Raw genomic sequence first — 18,311 nt, forward strand, 5'->3', positions numbered from 1 at the left:
CATGACAATTGCTAAACATTTTCGGCATACCTGCAGAACTATAATGGCTTTTCTGGCATCTTGTCACTGAATCTTCAGACGACTTTAGACCACAGCAGCTGATATGATCCAAAAAATCCTGGAAAACAAAAATCTAAATTACTCATAACAGATTTTTTTTGTAATCTGTGTTAAGAAAATAAAATTATATTTGTTTTTCAAGAAAATCTCCTAAGTACTTAGAGCAGTAAATAAAGAATGAAATGGTAACATTAGACACATTCTTTTTGAAGGAGCAAAGAAAAATGAATACATTTTAAAAGAATCAAATATTTTTTACTCGGGAAATGGATGTAGGAGGCGGCTCACCACTACTGATCTTCCTGTAAAAAACATGAACTGAGAACAGGATATGTAAGGTCTAGGACAAAAACATTATGTTGGTTAAAGTGAGGGCTGATTTTATTGCATTTTACAATTCCATACTTCCATGCCAGTTTGAGTTATTTTAAGATGGTAGTTTGGTTTTGGCCCCTCTTCAACTAGCTTTATTACCTACTTAAAGCATTTTAATGAACCATTTGTGTAAAAATCCTGAATTATCCATTTGAGCAAATAAAGACGTGTTAACATAAGAAGTTATTTGTTTGCTGATGGCTTGCTACACGTCCCGAAAGAGATCACAGAGAAAAAATAATTTCAATAAGAAACAAATGTCACAGTGTAAAACGGTAAAACAAATGCAACTTCAAATGGTTTACTCAGCTTAACTATCTTTACTGACCCAGTTTTGATTATAACTATTCAAAACCTGCTCTTAAATTGTAACTATATGATTCTGTCAACACCTTTTAAAGTGCACCAGTGACTGCAGTGACAGGTCGAGTGAACACGAGTTATTTAAAGCTGAAGTGAACCAACGTATTATTCAATTACCATTTGTTCTCAGAAGCTACCCCCTGCTGTACAGAGGACTGCAACCAAGGGGTGGGTTTTCACCATGCCACTTACTCAGACTACATCTACCTTCCTTAAGGCAGGATAGTTCCCTCAGTTTTAAACCCAGGGACCATCAGCAGATGGGAGTGAAGATTACCCAGGGATCTAGCTCTTCTCCCCCCTTGATGTTTCCTCTCCTATCTTTAGGACTCTTTGGGTGTTACAGTGTTTTTGTATCTATGGGTGTAGCTGATGCATGTAAGTGAAAAAAACTAACCGCCTGCTGCTGCATGCACTCAAGCTTGCAGTGATGGGAGTGTTATGTAAACTCTTGCTGACCTTGTTTTTCTACCTTGTTGCACCCATTTCTCTCTTAATTCTGTTCCTTTAAACACCACTTACTGGCACTGCAAAAGATAGTGTTTTAGATTATTAATGCAGTGCTTTTCTTTTCATATATCTCAACCAAAAAGGAAAAAAAAGGAACGAACACAAAATACAAGTCCCTGCAACATTACCCTCTGTGCTACATCTAGACTAGACTGTACTATTTCCTGCTGAAAACCTTTCCTTTTTTATTTGTTTGAATGTTAAAAATTAATGGTTCGGCAGATACCATCCTTGGAGAGAATGGGAATGTTTTTAGGCCTGATGTCCAAATCTGTATCTCTGAATAAAGTTTCTGCTAAAGAAGAGCTCTTAAACTGTGCATTACATTCTGTTAAAATATATTATATTACATTACATTGTTATATTATTACAAATTGATACATTTTCCCATTCTTAATGTTGCATCATGATTTTATCATGTTTTAGGCAATGACGACAAGTTTAAGTAGCAGAATGAAAGGTTTATTCAAAAACCACTTCTGTCGTTGAAGGAAACTCACTGTGTGGTGACCTTACATTTTAAACGGCAAATAGATTTTTTATGCCACGAAACAAACAAAAAAACCAAAAAACAGGAAGTTTTCCAAATATCACAAATAAACCAAACAATGCCTTTGCATCAACTACCCACTGCTAAAAATCTACTTTGCAACAACATCCATAGCCCTATAGCTTTTTCACCCTACAATGATTTGTTTTTGCAAATAAGAATATGAAAGGCTGGCCCTATTTACTCTGACATTTCTAAATAAAATCCAATGCAACACATTGCCTTTAGAAGTCAACCAATTATTAAATAGTCACCTTGTGTAATCTCAGCATAAATACAGCTGTTCTTTGAAGAGGTTTGTTAAAAAACATTAGTAAACAAACAGCATTATGAAGACTAACACAGCATACAGCTCAGCGATAACGTTATGAAGACGATTAAATCAGGTTGAGGTTATAAAACAATACCCTAAGCTTTGAACATTTCCCAGGGCAAATCCATCATAGCAAACTGGAAATAGTAGGACACAACTGCAGGCCAACGAAAACATCACCATCCACCTATATTAACATGCTGGACAAGAAGAGCATAACTCAGAAAAGCAACTAAGATGCCAATGACAACTCTGGGGAAGCTGCAGACACCCACAGCTCAGGTGGGAGATTCTGTTCACAGGATAACTCTTAGTTGTGCATTCTACAAATGGTTGGAGACACAGGAAACTTGGAAGGAATTGCTCTGGTCAGATTACACCAAAATGTAACGTTTTTGTGTGCATGCAAAACGCTATGTGTAGCGTGAAACCAACACTGCACATCACCCTGATTTTATCACCCAGTGACACATAGTGGTGGCAGCATCAGGAAAGCGGATGCTGGTCAGAGTTGATGGGAAGATGGATAGAGTTAAAAACAGGGCAATCCTAGAGACCTAAGACTGGGAAGGAACTTCACCTTTCTACTTTGCGTAAAAACTAAAATTAATAATTAAAGATGAACCAAGAGAACAAGTAAAAGAAGCCAAACAAGAGTTGTACTGGATTGTGAACTATTGTGGAATAAACATGTTGATAAACTGGTAAGTAGAATGGGAAGAAGCCTGGCAGACATAAAACGCTGCTCATCACTTCTGACAAATAATATCTTCAGACAATTGATCCCTTGTCTTATTTCATTTAGATTATTGTTCATCTGTGTGGTCTGGGGCCTCTGATACAGTAAAACACAAACTACAAATTGTTCAAAATAATGCATCTTGGTGTGTACTTAAATATCTTTTTCGAACAAATGTTAATATGATGCTTGTCAGATTATCTTGCCTGAAGGTTGATTTCTGGTTTATTTTTAAACTGGTCTTATTCATGAAAAATGTCTGAACAGCCAAATACAATATACAATAGTTTACTTTTCAGCACTGATGTACAGTTATCCTACCAGACATTCAGTTGATGGTAGATTCGTAGTCCCAAACTTTAAAATATATTATTTTAAAAAGTCGGTCTTATATAGAGCAATGGCTACATGGAACACTTTACCAATAAATATTATTAAGCAGAATCAAAACGATCAATTAAGAACAACATTATAAAGGTATTTACAACAGAGGCAACTATTCTAAATCGTTTTCCCTATTCTATGTGTCATATTGAATATTAATTCCTCGTATGTGAAATGTGTGTTATGTGTAGACATACACTACCGGTCAAAAGTTTTAGAACGCCTTTCTCATTTAATGGTTTTCTTTATGTTTATGACTATTTACACTGTACGTAGATTTTTAATGAAAGCATCCAAACAGTGAATGTAGCCGCCCTTTGCTGTAATCATTGAAATTTTAACCTTTAGCCGTCTCTCAATGAACCTCTGGGATGTTCTTTCAAGACTCTTTGGAAACCATTTCAGGTGACCACCTCATGAAGCTCATTGCCAAGAGATCAAAGCAGAGGGTGGCTATTTTGTAAAATTATAAAATATAAAAATATTTAGTTATTTCACACTTTTTGTTTACCACATAATTCCATGTGTGTTCATTCACAGGTTTGTTGTCTCTGGTGAGAATCTACAATCTAAACAGTCATGAAAATAAAGAGACACATTAAGTGAGAAAGGCATTCTAAAACCTTTGGTAGTGTATGTTTTAAATATGTATGTAGTATGGCATACCACAGCATACATTCACTGTTTTGATTTGATTTTGACCCATGACCTTTTATTTGTTTATTATTTTGTTGTCTATTGTGTTTTATATGTATAAATGTAGTTTGTGTGAAAGGACCACAGGAAGAGTAGCAATAGGTAACTGCAGCTAATGGGGATCCAAACAAACAAACAAATGAGCATGCTGAACCTCCCTGCCACTTTAAACCATTATAACTTAACGCGACATATGAGTGCTTGCTTTTTAAGCCTGGATGCACATGTTGTGTTAACCATTTCAAGACACATGAACAGTTAAATAACACAGAAGGACTGAAATCCTGAATATTGTCTCTCTGCCTTACTAACCTGCAACAGAAAACAAGTATTGTTTCAAGCTTTTCTAACCAGACTTTACAATCCCCATTTCTGATTGTATGTCTTAAATGTGTAGTTGTATTATTTAAAAAAAGACTCCAAATTAAAATGTTTTCCACAGTGCCAGGACTGACCAAACTAAGGAGAACCACAGTTGTTTCTCTTCTTGACACGACCCAGCACAAAAGAAATGCATCCACCAGTACGAATGTCAATCCTTTCACAACAATGCATGTGCAAGGTATGCATAATGGTACTGGGATGGTTGGAGACTGCTTATCAACATAACCATGATTTACAAAGAAAATAATTTTTAGACACATCACAAACTGCTACCTCTGCCATGGGAAAACACAGCATAAATGAGTCTTATTGGAGTTTTCCTTAAAGCTCACTAGTTCATTGCTACCCTGGGACTTTTACGTCTCCTACACATGACATAAAAAGAGATTTGCCTCTCATTTCAGGAGCATGTGTAGGAAACACGGAATAGCTTGACTCATAAATTGCTCCTGTAACAATCCAAAAATAGGAACATAACAACAAAACAACTGTTTTATTGCATCTCCAAAACAGCAACAAAGCTGCTTCTTGGAAAGGAGACATTCAACAAAGCTATCTGGGAATTTGGGAAGGTGTACATACTAAGCAAATGGAAAGCATCAAACTGCCTTTAAGTAGCCTAAAAATTGCAGTTCTTTATACTTTAATAACCAGGAAAGAAACATTAAAGGCTTCTGGATTCATTTCAACAAGTGGTTCTCAAAGCTGGTGAGTCAACAAACGTGGATCTTGTGATCCTCTTCAGAAGATAGGCTATTTGTGTTGTCGTCACTGTATCCTTTTAAAATCAAGTCACTTTGAATAGAAATGCTTTTATACTCCACCGATATCTGGGGGTTATAAGTCTCTTCTGCTATTATATTCTGGGTCCAGCCACGGATTAAATCAGTCCATCATCAGAATATCCTTCAGGTCTAGCACTTTCCTGTTGGGTCATAGTAGTCATGTTGTAACATAGTAAACTCTAAATGTCAAAAGAAAATGAGATACACAGAAAATCCTCATAAGGATTAAAATACTTGTTAAAATACTTTTTCCAATCGGTTTCAATATTTCAAAGATTTTTAGGCTTAAATTCTTTTTTCAAACGCACATACATTTTTTGTTCCAGGAGGTTGAATGTTTTTACATAATATTTTTTCAGTATTTTGAACTAATGCTGTGGGGAGTCTGAGCTGGAGCTTTAAGGTTTTTCGTTTGAAATGTCTTGATATATTGTGCTTTAGCGTGAGCTTGCTAGGACGTCCTTACTTTGGAGCGTTGTCAACTCTCGTTAATACTGAATCCACTCTAAAAATCGTTCTCACTGCAGGATGTTGGTCTCTAAATTACCTTGGACTGGCCTTATAACGCAGATTGATGGGTTATTCTCCAAGATCAATACTGATGTCTTTTTCCAGTGCATTTTATAAAACTGAATGCGACAGACCAGCAAACTGCTATAACGTCTGGTCACACTTATTGTTATTAAGTAAATCAATGCATCTGATTAGCTGTGCCTGGCTGCTAATTAACCTCGTAATTCAAATATATAGCTTTTCCATTTTAGGCAAGGTTTTTGTATAATAAATAGGATGCTTGACTTTGCCGTTTTTCATTTGGTGTTGTAGTTATCTCTTTTTATGCCCTGGTAATACCAAGATTTGTTTAATGTCCTTACAAATAAAAGCTTCTGAAACAAAAGCATGTAGGAAGTGGGATGTCATTATGTTACGTCTAAACTATGTGACAGGATGATTTAAGGTCCTTTTGTCACTAAATAACACTTAAAGTCTCATGGTTCAGAAATTCCTAGGCTTGCTGGAACAGGAAGAAAAAACACTCAAAACCCCTTATTAACTTTGTTTCTCGGACGCTCAGGGACAAAAAGCCAAATTACTTTTATCTTTTGAGGATGCTCCCACAGCCAAAATCGGATCTACGAACAGGTAAAATTACACAAATATCCTTCATGTCATCAACATTATGCAGTTTAAATAATTTAGCCAATAAGCCTATACAAAAAACAAGGCCTAATATAAAAAGCGACAAACAAACTGAGAACATATGTAAGGCTGAAAGACATGCCTGACACTAACTATACTGATGAAACGAAAGAATGCATTGGGCTCACTAGTAACAAGCTGCAACACAAAACCCTGTAATCTAAACATGACAGGCTCTTAGGATAATAACACCGGTAGGGATACAGGACAGGGAAGGTGTTCGGCAAACACTGAAGACAGCTCATGTTTTCTAGCTGATAAACTCACATCCTGATGTGTAAGGGGGAGTAGGTAGCAAATAGGAACACTATGACTGCTTCTTTAATCATTGTTTAACAACGTATAAGAAAACAACATTCTTAGTTCTATTCTGACAACAAATTTGATCCTCATTTTTATTTTATTTTGTGTTTATTTAAACTGGGATCGCACTAATATGCCATATTTCTTCTTTCTAGGAGGTTTCTAGGTCAATTTGGCAGTATACAATTTAACAAAAGAATTATATGAAAATTATTTTTTTTTAAATAATTTTTAATCTTACGTTTCAAAATGATTGAAAGGCAAAGATCTACAAAATCATAACATATTTTATCGTCAGTAAAAAGCTGAAGAGAAAGGGATACAGGTCTATGGAAGGCTAAAGAAGCAATGCAGCACCACTGACACCAACTTAATAAAGCAGTTTGCCTGATAATTGTATCATTAACCTTTAATTTTAAAAAGAAAATGAAAAGGAGGAAGTAACATGGGAATAGACCCTAAAACAAGGGGGAATCCTTAGTGTTATTGGTGGCTGTATAATCAGTGTTGGGCCCAGTAGGGTCTGGGCTCAGCGGGGCGTTATCCATTAAGCTGACCAGTGGCCATCTGGAAATGGTGTTAACAGTCAGAACCTGTTAACACCATTTCCCCCAGATTTAACAGTGGTAAAATCTCTAGTGTCAGTCAGTCAGTCATTTTCTACTGCTTATTCCATAGTGGGTCACGGGGAAGCTGGTGCCTATCTCCAGCAGTCTATGGGCGAGAGGCAGGGTACACCCTGGACAGGTCGCCAGTCCATCATAGGGCAACACAGAAACAATCATGCACACACTCATTCATTCACCTAAGGGCAATTTAGAGTTACCAATTAACCTAACAGGCATGTCTTTGGACTGTGTGAGGAAGACAGAGTACCCGGTGAGAACCCTTGCATGCAAACTCCATGCAGAAAGACCCCCGGCTGGGAATTGAACCCAGGACATTCTTGCTGCAAGGCAACAGTGCTACCAACTGCGCCACCGTGCAGCCCATCTCTAGTGTCATTCAAACAAAAAAATATTAAAAAGCCAAAATATTATTCTAATAATAATTTATAAAAATAAATTTAACAAGCAATCCACAACATTTGTTAGTTTAAACTTAAATGCAGTTTTTTTGTTATAACAGCTTAAAGTGATGACGTTATACTTGCAGACTGTATTTGCGTATGTCTTAACATCAAAATGTTGAGATGATTGTGTCATTTTATTGTTTTAGACCAAACAGCAAACATCTGCCCCAAATAGTCTGGGAAGGAGAAAAAGAACTGCAAGCTAATTTGCACGATTCCTGACTGTAAGTCAGTTGCATTCACCTTCAGGGAGGCAATGTGACATGTTAAAATCAGTATACACGGGTTTCGGTAAAGCACCGGTTTTTGTTCTTCCATCAGTGCCAATCAGAGCCTGGAACCAATCCTACTACAAAGTCATTTCATACAGGAAATGGTAACCACTTCACACCTTCACACCACAAGCTAACTGTAAGAAGGTTTTTAGACCACTGTAAAAAACGGTCTTGTGTTCCTTAAAGGGATAGGGAGTCCAATACTGAGCTGCAGCTGTTATTAAAAAAGCCTAGCGACCTGGTCCTTACCAGTGCTTCCTTTAAGGTATCCTTGTATGCAGTCACTACTACCCCCTGGCAGAAGTCAATGGTTGAGACCAAAATGTAAACAATAGGCCAGAGGAAACAGAAAAGCCAAACTAGAACCAAATTATTCTACAGGAAATGCACAGGTGGACAATTATATTTTAGACATTTTTCTTCTTCCAAACTAGTCCTGGTGACAAAGTAATTTCAAAGATCAGAAAGCATGTGTCCAAACAGTGTCCATACTCAGTGACACGTCCAGTAAACTGGATCTCAATCCAACTGAAACATTTTTTAATATATATTTTTTAAAAGGTGTATAACTGTGTGACAAGACTCCACCATTCAAAGCTGATCTGTCAACAGCTATGTAAGAGTGTTGGTACATGTTGAATGGGGGAACCTTTTTTTGAGTGATTTTTCTAACCAATGTCTAAAAGGGTTCAAGCTGCCATTTAAGCCAATTAAAATACAACAAAGTAGTTATTGTGATGTTTTGGTCCGTGATTCTACATTTCCTTTTATTAAGGGATTCCGTTTTTTTCTTTTCTACTCAGTTTGAGTCAGGAAAGTCAAAAAATAAATAAAAACAGGTCCCAGGAAAAAACAATGATAAAATTTTTTGAGCTATGTTTTACCAAACTGGTAAAACAGATCATTTTGCCTCATATCTGTTTTTGTTCTTTACTACCCAATTAAAACAACATCCACCAAAAGAGGTGATTCTGTAATTATTAAAGGTATATTTAGTTTGAACACAGAAAGAAAATGTTTTTTCATTATGATATGACTAATCTATTAATAAAGAGATGAAGAATACTGTTAAAGGTAAATATTAAACTGTTGTCTCTAAAATGTTTTACTGCATGCTATTTTACCATAGAATTTTGCCTATTACTCTACTTTACGGTAGAATAAGGTATATTATAAATTTTAAAAACTTAATAATGTAAGAAATATTTATCTCTGAATTGTGAAGGAGGGTGAGGGATTTCTGGTAACCAGTCCACTACCTTTTCTTTCAATACGAAGGCACCTCCAGAAGTTTTCCGATGACATGGCCACTGTGGGCCGTGTCTCTGAGGGGAACGATGTGGAGTATAGGGAGCTCATCACAGACTTTGTCGGCTGGTGCACATGGAATAATGTGCGCATCAACGTCAACAAGACAAAGATGGTAACTGACTTCCACAGGAAAGCCACTCGTGCCTCACTAGTAAACATCCAGGGCTTGGATGGTGGGGTATGAGTACCTGGGTATTCACCTCAACAATAAGCTGGACTAGTCCACACACCCAAGAAGGGCCAGAGTCGCCTCCACCTTTTGAGGAGACTGAGGTCCTTTAAAGGGTGCAGGGCTCTCCTCAGGACATTCTACAACGCTGTTAGCCTCTGCCGTGTTCTACGCTATGGTCTGCTGGGGGAGTGGCTACACAGAGCGGGACAGAAATAAACTGGACAAGCAGATCAGGAGGGCCTGTTCAGTTGTGGCCTGTCCCCTGGACTATACAGTGGAGGTGGGGAGGGGAGGATGTTGGCTAAACTGACATTCATTATGAACAGCGGCTCCCACAACACTGCGGGGGCTCCGGGCCTTCAGCAGCTGATGCTGCCACAGTGCAGGAAGCAATGCTTCAGAAGGTCCTTCCTCCCATCAGCAATAAGACTCCACAATAAAAAAACCATAAATGTACAATACTGTCATTACATATATGTTTTACCTCGTTTATATATCTTCTTTCTATATTATATAGTGTTTAGATATGTTGTAAATTTATTTCAGATATAGTGTTTATTTTTTTAAATTATATGACATTTTAATTTCCCACTTTGGGGATGAATAAAGACTTATCTATCCTAACAAGGAAATATCCAAATGCAAATCAGTTCAGAACATTTAGCAACCACACAGAGGAATGAACCCTATGATGACATAGGAATGAATGGAAGTAAATATGTGCCATCAGGATTTGAATAAAAAATGCCTCTGAAATTTGAATGTTGTATATTAGTGCTTACTTTTTCAGTGTTAAAATAAATTCAGAATATATTTTTAACCTAAAAAAAAATTCAGTGTCATTATTTGTACATGGTTGGAATTTTCATTTGTTAAATAATTTCACATTACTATTTCAAAGTGATCAAATTTTCAATATACCTATTTTTTCAGTTTAATTTTTCAGTGTTAAAAAATTCAGCATAGAAAAGATTTAACTTTTCAAAATTCAAATACAATAGTTTGATCGTCCTCAAATTCGCTGTCTCAAATTCAGCGTCTAAAAATTCGCTGTAAAAATGGCAAGGTTACTTCAGGTCACAGACATTAGCAATGGATGTCAGATTCCAACACCCAGCCAATCACATGACGCCACCGTCAAATTGAAGAAATACCAGCATCACGGAGGCTGGCGACCATGGAGGCGAACGCAAACCCTACGGTGAGTTTAATGCTTTCATATTTCTGTAGTATATTTTATTTTGCGCATGAAGTTTGATACATTATCTTAAAGCTTGATTTAAAACACGGGTTTGGGCCATTGTTAATCTTACACCATGTAGTGCTGGCATGTTACTTCTTGCTATCTCCTAGCAGCCCTCTCCGCGCTGTCCCACATCCAATTTCCTCCGTTTTATTTCAAAATGAAATACCACTTGCGCCAAGTCTAAAATCTTTAAAGAGAACTGATGGGTGGCGACTTTCTGGGTTGTTTGTAAGTTGTCTTAGGTGATACTGAGACGGGCAGTCTTAGTAAAGTTGTAACTTTTCAGCCGATACTACCGCTAATGTAGTAAGCTAATATGGCTGCTTCAAGGAGGGGCTGTGAACACTTCCGACATTTATTATAACCACAACCCCATTCTGTTCAGCTACTGTATTATTCATGTGACTTCATTTATGAATGAATTAATAAATTTATTGTCATTACAACATCATCCAAAATACCAGTTATCTACCAAACTGTAGATTTACTTGTGTTCGATATAGTTGCAACAATTTTAATGGGAGAAGAGCACAGTAGGACTGCCATCCTTTTCGTAAAATACGGGACGCGATTTGTTCCGTATTTCTGTATGTCCGACAGTAACGTCTATCACACACATATAAACATTTAGTGTAACAATAATTACAAAAATAAAACACAGGACATGTTAAGGTCAGCTAAATTGTGGCGGGAGCTAGTAAGGACCCCCAGAACGCTACGGACCAATGATGTTGTCACGGTTGCTTAGAGATGGACACTAAGCCCCTTTTGCGCTGCACCGCTGGAGCAAAGATACAGACGTGAGAGGGAAGACGCACATCCCAGGCTGAACAGTGTCAGTGAGGATTAATGCAAGCAATTTTAAAAAATGTTTATCGTTGAGCAGTGAGCTGCTGTATGATTTCAGACAGGATCAGGAGAGGAACACGGCTGACCCGTTAGAACCTAAAGAACCAGACATCAGCGTCTGTTCATCCCTCAATCATTTCCTGAAGTTGAGAATGCCTCAGGAGATGCTATGACTGATTCAGTTTCTTATTGTGCTTTTAGCAAACTATAGTGGATTGAGTACTTGCTTAAGATGTTAATTATGGATTAAACTTGATTGAATAATAGTATGAGCCAAGATAATATAAGTGGCCATTTAAAGAACAAATCATACTAATAAAATAACAGTAAATATTTCCCAATTAAAAGTTGTTAGGGCTTTCTTTGTGTTTTATTCAGAAATGTTGATATATTTTAGGAATAATTGTTCAGTGGTCATTTAATGTATTATTTTATTAATGTTATTTACCAGTTGGGATAACCTGTCTTCCTATCCATGAAGAAATAACATGCCCAATGGCAGCACTAAGGGGGGGCTAAGAGGGGCACTGAAGAAATTATACTAAATGTCTTTTTATTCTTTAAAACTTATGGTGCTGCAGTTTTAACTGCTCTAGTGAGATATAATGACACTTTCCATCTGCTAGATCAGGGATCTGCAACCTCTAGTTCTGGACTACTCACTTAATATATCTGTTTTTTGTTTCATCCTTTTGTAAATAACCCCATGAAAAAACATTGACTATTGGCCCCCGTGGTAAATTTGATCTGGAACCAGCCTCCACATACATATTTGCACATAACTTTATTTCTTGCTGTCTGAGAAATTTCGAACATTAAATAAGGTGTTATGATCAGTTACTCAGTACTTGAGTAGACTTTGTATCAAATACTTTCTATCACTCCACCAGCCATCCCACCATATGAAAGAAAGGTGACACGGGCTGTAGCATGCGTCCTTATTTTAATTTCTGAAAGGTGGCAACCCCACAGCACAGAGTTTTCTCGAGTAAAAGTGATCATTCTCATAAAGTGTAAATGTCTTTTTAAGTGATCCTTTTTCAACTGCTACTTTGTCTTTTATATATTTTGTGACTACAGGGTAGTTTCAGCTAACTTTTCAATGAAGCATCCCTGTAGAATTTTTTTCTTAGTTGCTTGCAGTGGTACCTCACAATTCAGTTTTAATCTTAGCTCAGTTGAAGTAAATGCATGTTTGTGTGTTCTCTCTGTGTAGTCTAGCTCTATCCCAACATGTAGCTCCAGAACTGACTTGGATTTTAATAAAATGTAAAACTGTCAATATTTCCAGTTACTTTAGTTTTACTAACATACTAAGTTATCCATATGTTGCAGATGTATGGCAAATTAGATTTGTAAATGTGATTGTGGCTTTGTTCTCTTCCAAAGCCACACCACCTGAACTGAAAGACATGATGAAATTCTGGAGCGGATGGGAAAATCTGCCGGCAAGTCTGTCTGTGGAGATTGTTCACGGAAACTACTCAACAGCTGCTACATGCTACGAAATGTTAAGAATTCCTTCTCACTACAGGAATTACAAATCTTTCACTGATGGTTTTTTAGCATGCATTTCCTGTACGCAAACTGACTTTGGCTTGCTTTGAATGATCGACCTGTTAAAAAAAAAAAATCTACATTTAAGCTGTAGCAATTCTTTGTTTGTGAAGCAGCTTTGTTAAAATGAAACAGTTTTGTTGAAATGTAGAATCAATTCACTTTTCTGATTTGTCAGATCAGAAGTTCGATACATATGATTATATGTAATCATATGTATTACTCGTTAGAGTAACACAACATTGTTGTGTTATTCTAGTTCCTCTAGTTTTGAATTTGACAAAACTAGAGGAACTAGAGTAACACCATGTTCAGAGTAGATATTTCATTTCTCTGAGTCAGTACTGTTTGTACAGGCAGTTTTAAATATGAAACTGAAATTGTTTTTTATGCAAAAGTTTATTGAATGTAGTTAGATGAGTACATATATGCTTGAAGTATTAGAAAATAAATTTTATAAGACAAACTAAACTTTTTTTGATTCTTATTATGCAAGAAATTTAAAGTCCTACAATGTACAAATGTACCTACTAGGTTCCTTTTGAGTAAAGAAAAAAACAATCAAATTACAAACATGTCTACCATAAAAGCACTAAAATTCAACTTTGTGGTAACATGATCAGCATTTTGCTCCTTTTCTCAGGGTTTCGCTCTAATTTTTTTTCCCTGTGTGATAGCAATACGGTTCTGTAAACTGGACAACTTTCACATAGTAAAAAACTGCTCGCAAAATTGAACAGCAGCAATATAAATGTCACATCCAGAAGACAGTGATGTGGCTTTTGGGTTTACTGCATTTCTTAAGACTGCCATTTGTTCGTCAGTCAGTTGCAAATTACAGTTTGGTACTGTGACATTTGACTCTTCGGGAAAAGGAAGCCCGTTGTCCTCCCATTCAATTTCGGGAATCTGTACACCCTGGAAAACAAAGAAGGGATCAAGAGAACTCAACATTTACTTAGTTAGATATTATAGATTACTATTTTAAAAATTAAGTGAATGATAGTATACATGCTACACATTAAATTGTCCAATTAAAATGTACCTCTGTTCTGCCACTGCGGAAAGTATCCAGATCATCCTGCAGACGAGGCAGGAAGACATAATGGCAACAGAAGAGGTGCTTCATTTGAAATGTCGAGGTATCCCTCTTCTTCAAGGTAGTGTAGCACATCATAGTAGATGCACGTTACAGCTGTCCACAGATCTCTCCACAGTCGCTCAATCCTTCAAGTATGGAGTAATAAACGGTTAAAAACTGCCCTTCAAATCTCGTCATATTGAAGACCACACAAAGCTAATGTTATAGACATTGAAAAGCATCACATATTGAAAGTAGTCATTTGTACAAACCTTTGATTGTGCACACTCTTCCCAGATATGAAACTGCTTCTTCCTGTTCCACGAATCATAAAAATAAGTCGTGCCACGTCCACATTTTCCACCCCTTGATCAGCACGTACCCTAAAATAAGTGTGTAACGTATTCATAATTTGCCTATAATTACAACATTAATGACAAATTTTAGCATAGCTCAAACATTGTTTGTAACCAAAAATATATTTTGGAGATACAACAAAATAGTGGGGATTTTAATTGTACCTGAGTCTTCAATAGATGAACATTGAAGACTCACGTACAATTTATAAAATTTCTGTTTAAATTTTATGTATATCCAATATTGCATAAGATAAAACAAAAACTTTGATCACCTCTGTAAATTTCGAAATATTTCTCCTTAGACAGGGACAATTTTTTTTGTGTAGCACATTTCATACACAGAACAGTTTAAAGTGCTTTACATGACAAAACAGATGCATTAAAATGCAGTACCTAGTGGTAAGTTACTGAAATGCAACAGTACATAGGGTTTTAATCATTACTTTAAGTTTAAATTCTTGAAGTATATTCCACAGATTACAAGCATAATGGATGAAAGCTGTCGCCTTTTGGTTAATCAATCATAGCATCTCCTGAGGCATTCTCAACTTCAGGAAATGATTGAGGGATGAACAGACGCTGATGTCTGGTTCTTTAGGTTCTAACGGGTCAGCCGTGTTCCTCTCCTGATCCTGTCTGAAATCATACAGCAGCTCACTGCTCAACGATAAACATTTTTTTAAATTGCTTGCATTAATCCTCACTGACACTGTTCAGCCTGGGATGTGCGTCTTCCCTCTCACGTCTGTATCTTTGCTCCAGCGGTGCAGCGCAAAAGGGGCTTAGTGTCCATCTCTAAGCAACCGTGACAACATCATTGGTCCGTAGCGTTCTGGGGGTCCTTACTAGCTCCCGCCACAATTTAGCTGACCTTAACATGTCCTGTGTTTTATTTTTGTAATTATTGTTACACTAAATGTTTATATGTGTGTGATAGACGTTACTGTCGGACATACAGAAATACGGAACAAATCGCGTCCCGTATTTTACGAAAAGGATGGCAGTCCTACTGTGCTCTTCTCCCATTAAAATTGTTGCAACTATATCGAACACAAGTAAATCTACAGTTTGGTAGATAACTGGTATTTTGGATGATGTTGTAATGACAATAAATTTATTAATTCATTCATAAATGAAGTCACATGAATAATACAGTAGCTGAACAGAATGGGGTTGTGGTTATAATAAATGTCGGAAGTGTTCACAGCCCCTCCTTGAAGCAGCCATATTAGCTTACTACATTAGCGGTAGTATCGGCTGAAAAGTTACAACTTTACTAAGACTGCCCGTCTCAGTATCACCTAAGACAACTTACAAACAACCCAGAAAGTCGCCACCCATCAATTCTCTTTAAAGATTTTAGACTTGGCGCAAGTGGTATTTCATTTTGAAATAAAACGGAGGAAATTGGATGTGGGACAGCGCGGAGAGGGCTGCTAGGAGATAGCAAGAAGTAACATGCCAGCACTACATGGTGTAAGATTAACAATGGCCCAAACCCGTGTTTTAAATCAAGCTTTAAGATAATGTATCAAACTTCATGCGCAAAATAAAATATACTACAGAAATATGAAAGCATTAAACTCACCGTAGGGTTTGCGTTCGCCTCCATGGTCGCCAGCCTCCGTGATGCTGGTATTTCTTCAATTTGACGGTGGCGTCATGTGATTGGCTGGGTGTTGGAATCTGACATCCATTGCTAATGTCTGTGACCTGAAGTAACCTTGCCATTTTTACAGCGAATTTTTAGACGCTGAATTTGAGACAGCGAATTTGAGGACGATCAAACTATTGTATTTGAATTTTGAAAAGTTTAATTTTTTATATGCTGAATTTTTTAACACTGAAAAATTAAACTGAAAAAATAGGTATATTGAAAATTTGATCACTTTGAAATAGTAATGTGAAATTATTTAACAAATGAAAATTGCAACCATGTACAAATAATGACACTGACTTTTTTTTTAGGTTAAAAATATATTCTGAATTTATTTTAACACTGAAAAAGTAAGCACTAATATACAACATTCAAATTTCAGAGGCATTTTTTATTCAAATCCTGATGGCACATATTTACTTCCATACATTTCTTTTGACAGTAATCATATCAAAGCACGGCTCTATATCAAAGATGATTGTGACAGGCCTAGTCTGAAAAAGGTTTGGTGGAAATGTTATTGAGAGTAGAGCCAGATGCATTCTGTTGAGACGAATAAAAGTGAGCTTTGAGGTGTAAACTGATCTCTCAGCACCAATATGTAACTTTGACAGCATTATCAAAAGAGAGCAAGATTTTGGATTTTACCTGGTTCTACTTTATCAAGATTTCTGTAAATTAAAATGATGGCTTTTGAAAGGACATGATTTTGTTAACCCAATAGCGTTATAATATACTGTTAACTTATTTAATAAATTAAATGACTTATATATACCTGCATCAATTTAAGATTAAAAAATATTATTTATTGAGCACAGTAACAAGACGGCATGGATCATAAACAACCTTTTAAAAAAATTATAAAAATAGTAAAACTATGTCGATCTAAAGATTCTCAGCTTGATTGGTTTAAACTGAAAAATCCCTGGGTGCTGCCACTGAGTGAAGACTCAAAGGTTAGCTATTTTCAGAATCAGTTAGGTGTTTGAAAATACATCAGGAGACGCATGCAGATGCAGAAAGCTATGTCATGTCAAAATAGGTCTGTGGTTCCTTCAGGCTGTGAGAGCGCAAGAAAGAGTGAAACCTTCAGCAGATAACAGGAAGGATAATCGTTGTATAGCAAAGCTACTCATCTTAAAGCATGCCTAAATATTACCTAAGGGACAAAAATGTTATAATCAAAATAATGGAACAATATTTTTCAATAGATCCATTCATACATTTTACTTGAGCATTTCCAGAAAGCCAAACGTCAGCTTCCAGGTCAGTAAATGTGGAAAACCATTCATGCTTGTGTTTTTCTTTTTATAGAGCAACATAAGTACACACTACACTCAAAATCACAACTGGGTCAACGTCAAGATGAATGTTCGTCTTTATGATTCCAATATTAATGAGCAGGGAATTCAAGTTTCAGGATGTTTTGCAAATGGAAACTGGAGAGAGAATATGTATATTCTTGCTACATGCTGCATTGGGGGAAAGGTGCACCTGTGTGTCCCCTACCTCATCATGGATGTGAGAATAACTTCTCAAATTATAAAAAAACAAAAGGAAGATAGAATTTGTGGTTTCCTGCATATCTTCTTCAGCTCACCATCAAGGCTATATGTAAAACATTTGAAAACACAGAAAAAGCATGAAGTTGTCTCTTGTGCACCTCAACAATAAGTCCCCTGAAGCTCCCATCATTCTGCTGTGATGCACTGTTCCACAAAATTGAAACAATCATGATCCCAGCCTACATGATTGCACAAAACAAGGTAGAAAATTAGCCAATGTCCTCTCAGCAATTCTGTTTATAGTTTATATTAGTCATCTTTACTATCCTGCATATGCTGGAGCCTAAAAAGTTGATTTTTTACTGGACTCCACTGCTTCCTGGAAATCACCAGGTTTTCAAGGTTAGTAACAAATATGGCAGAGCTAAACACTACAAATAAGTATTTTAATGTTAACAAATCTCCATGTGCTTGAAATGACATTGGCTTTACAAAAAACTGATGTAGACTGGTGTAGAGAGATTTCTGCATAGTGGTTATCATCCTATTTTCTGCTTATATGGCC

General features: G+C 36.5%; 1 protein-coding gene across 2 annotated transcripts in view; it reads right to left on the reverse strand.

Moving 5' to 3' along the window:
- The window catches only part of LOC124884248 (rho guanine nucleotide exchange factor TIAM1-like), an 80,284-nt gene that overhangs the window by 49,831 nt on the left and 12,142 nt on the right, over positions 1-18,311 (reverse strand). For both annotated transcript variants that reach the window (XM_047392061.1, XM_047392062.1), the window contains exon 2: positions 31-118. The gene's annotated coding sequence lies outside the window, so the exon portion shown is untranslated. The remainder of the gene's footprint in view (positions 1-30; positions 119-18,311) is intronic.

Source organism: Girardinichthys multiradiatus, chromosome 18 (assembly GCF_021462225.1).
Source record: "Girardinichthys multiradiatus isolate DD_20200921_A chromosome 18, DD_fGirMul_XY1, whole genome shotgun sequence".
Taxonomy (NCBI): domain Eukaryota; kingdom Metazoa; phylum Chordata; class Actinopteri; order Cyprinodontiformes; family Goodeidae; genus Girardinichthys; species Girardinichthys multiradiatus.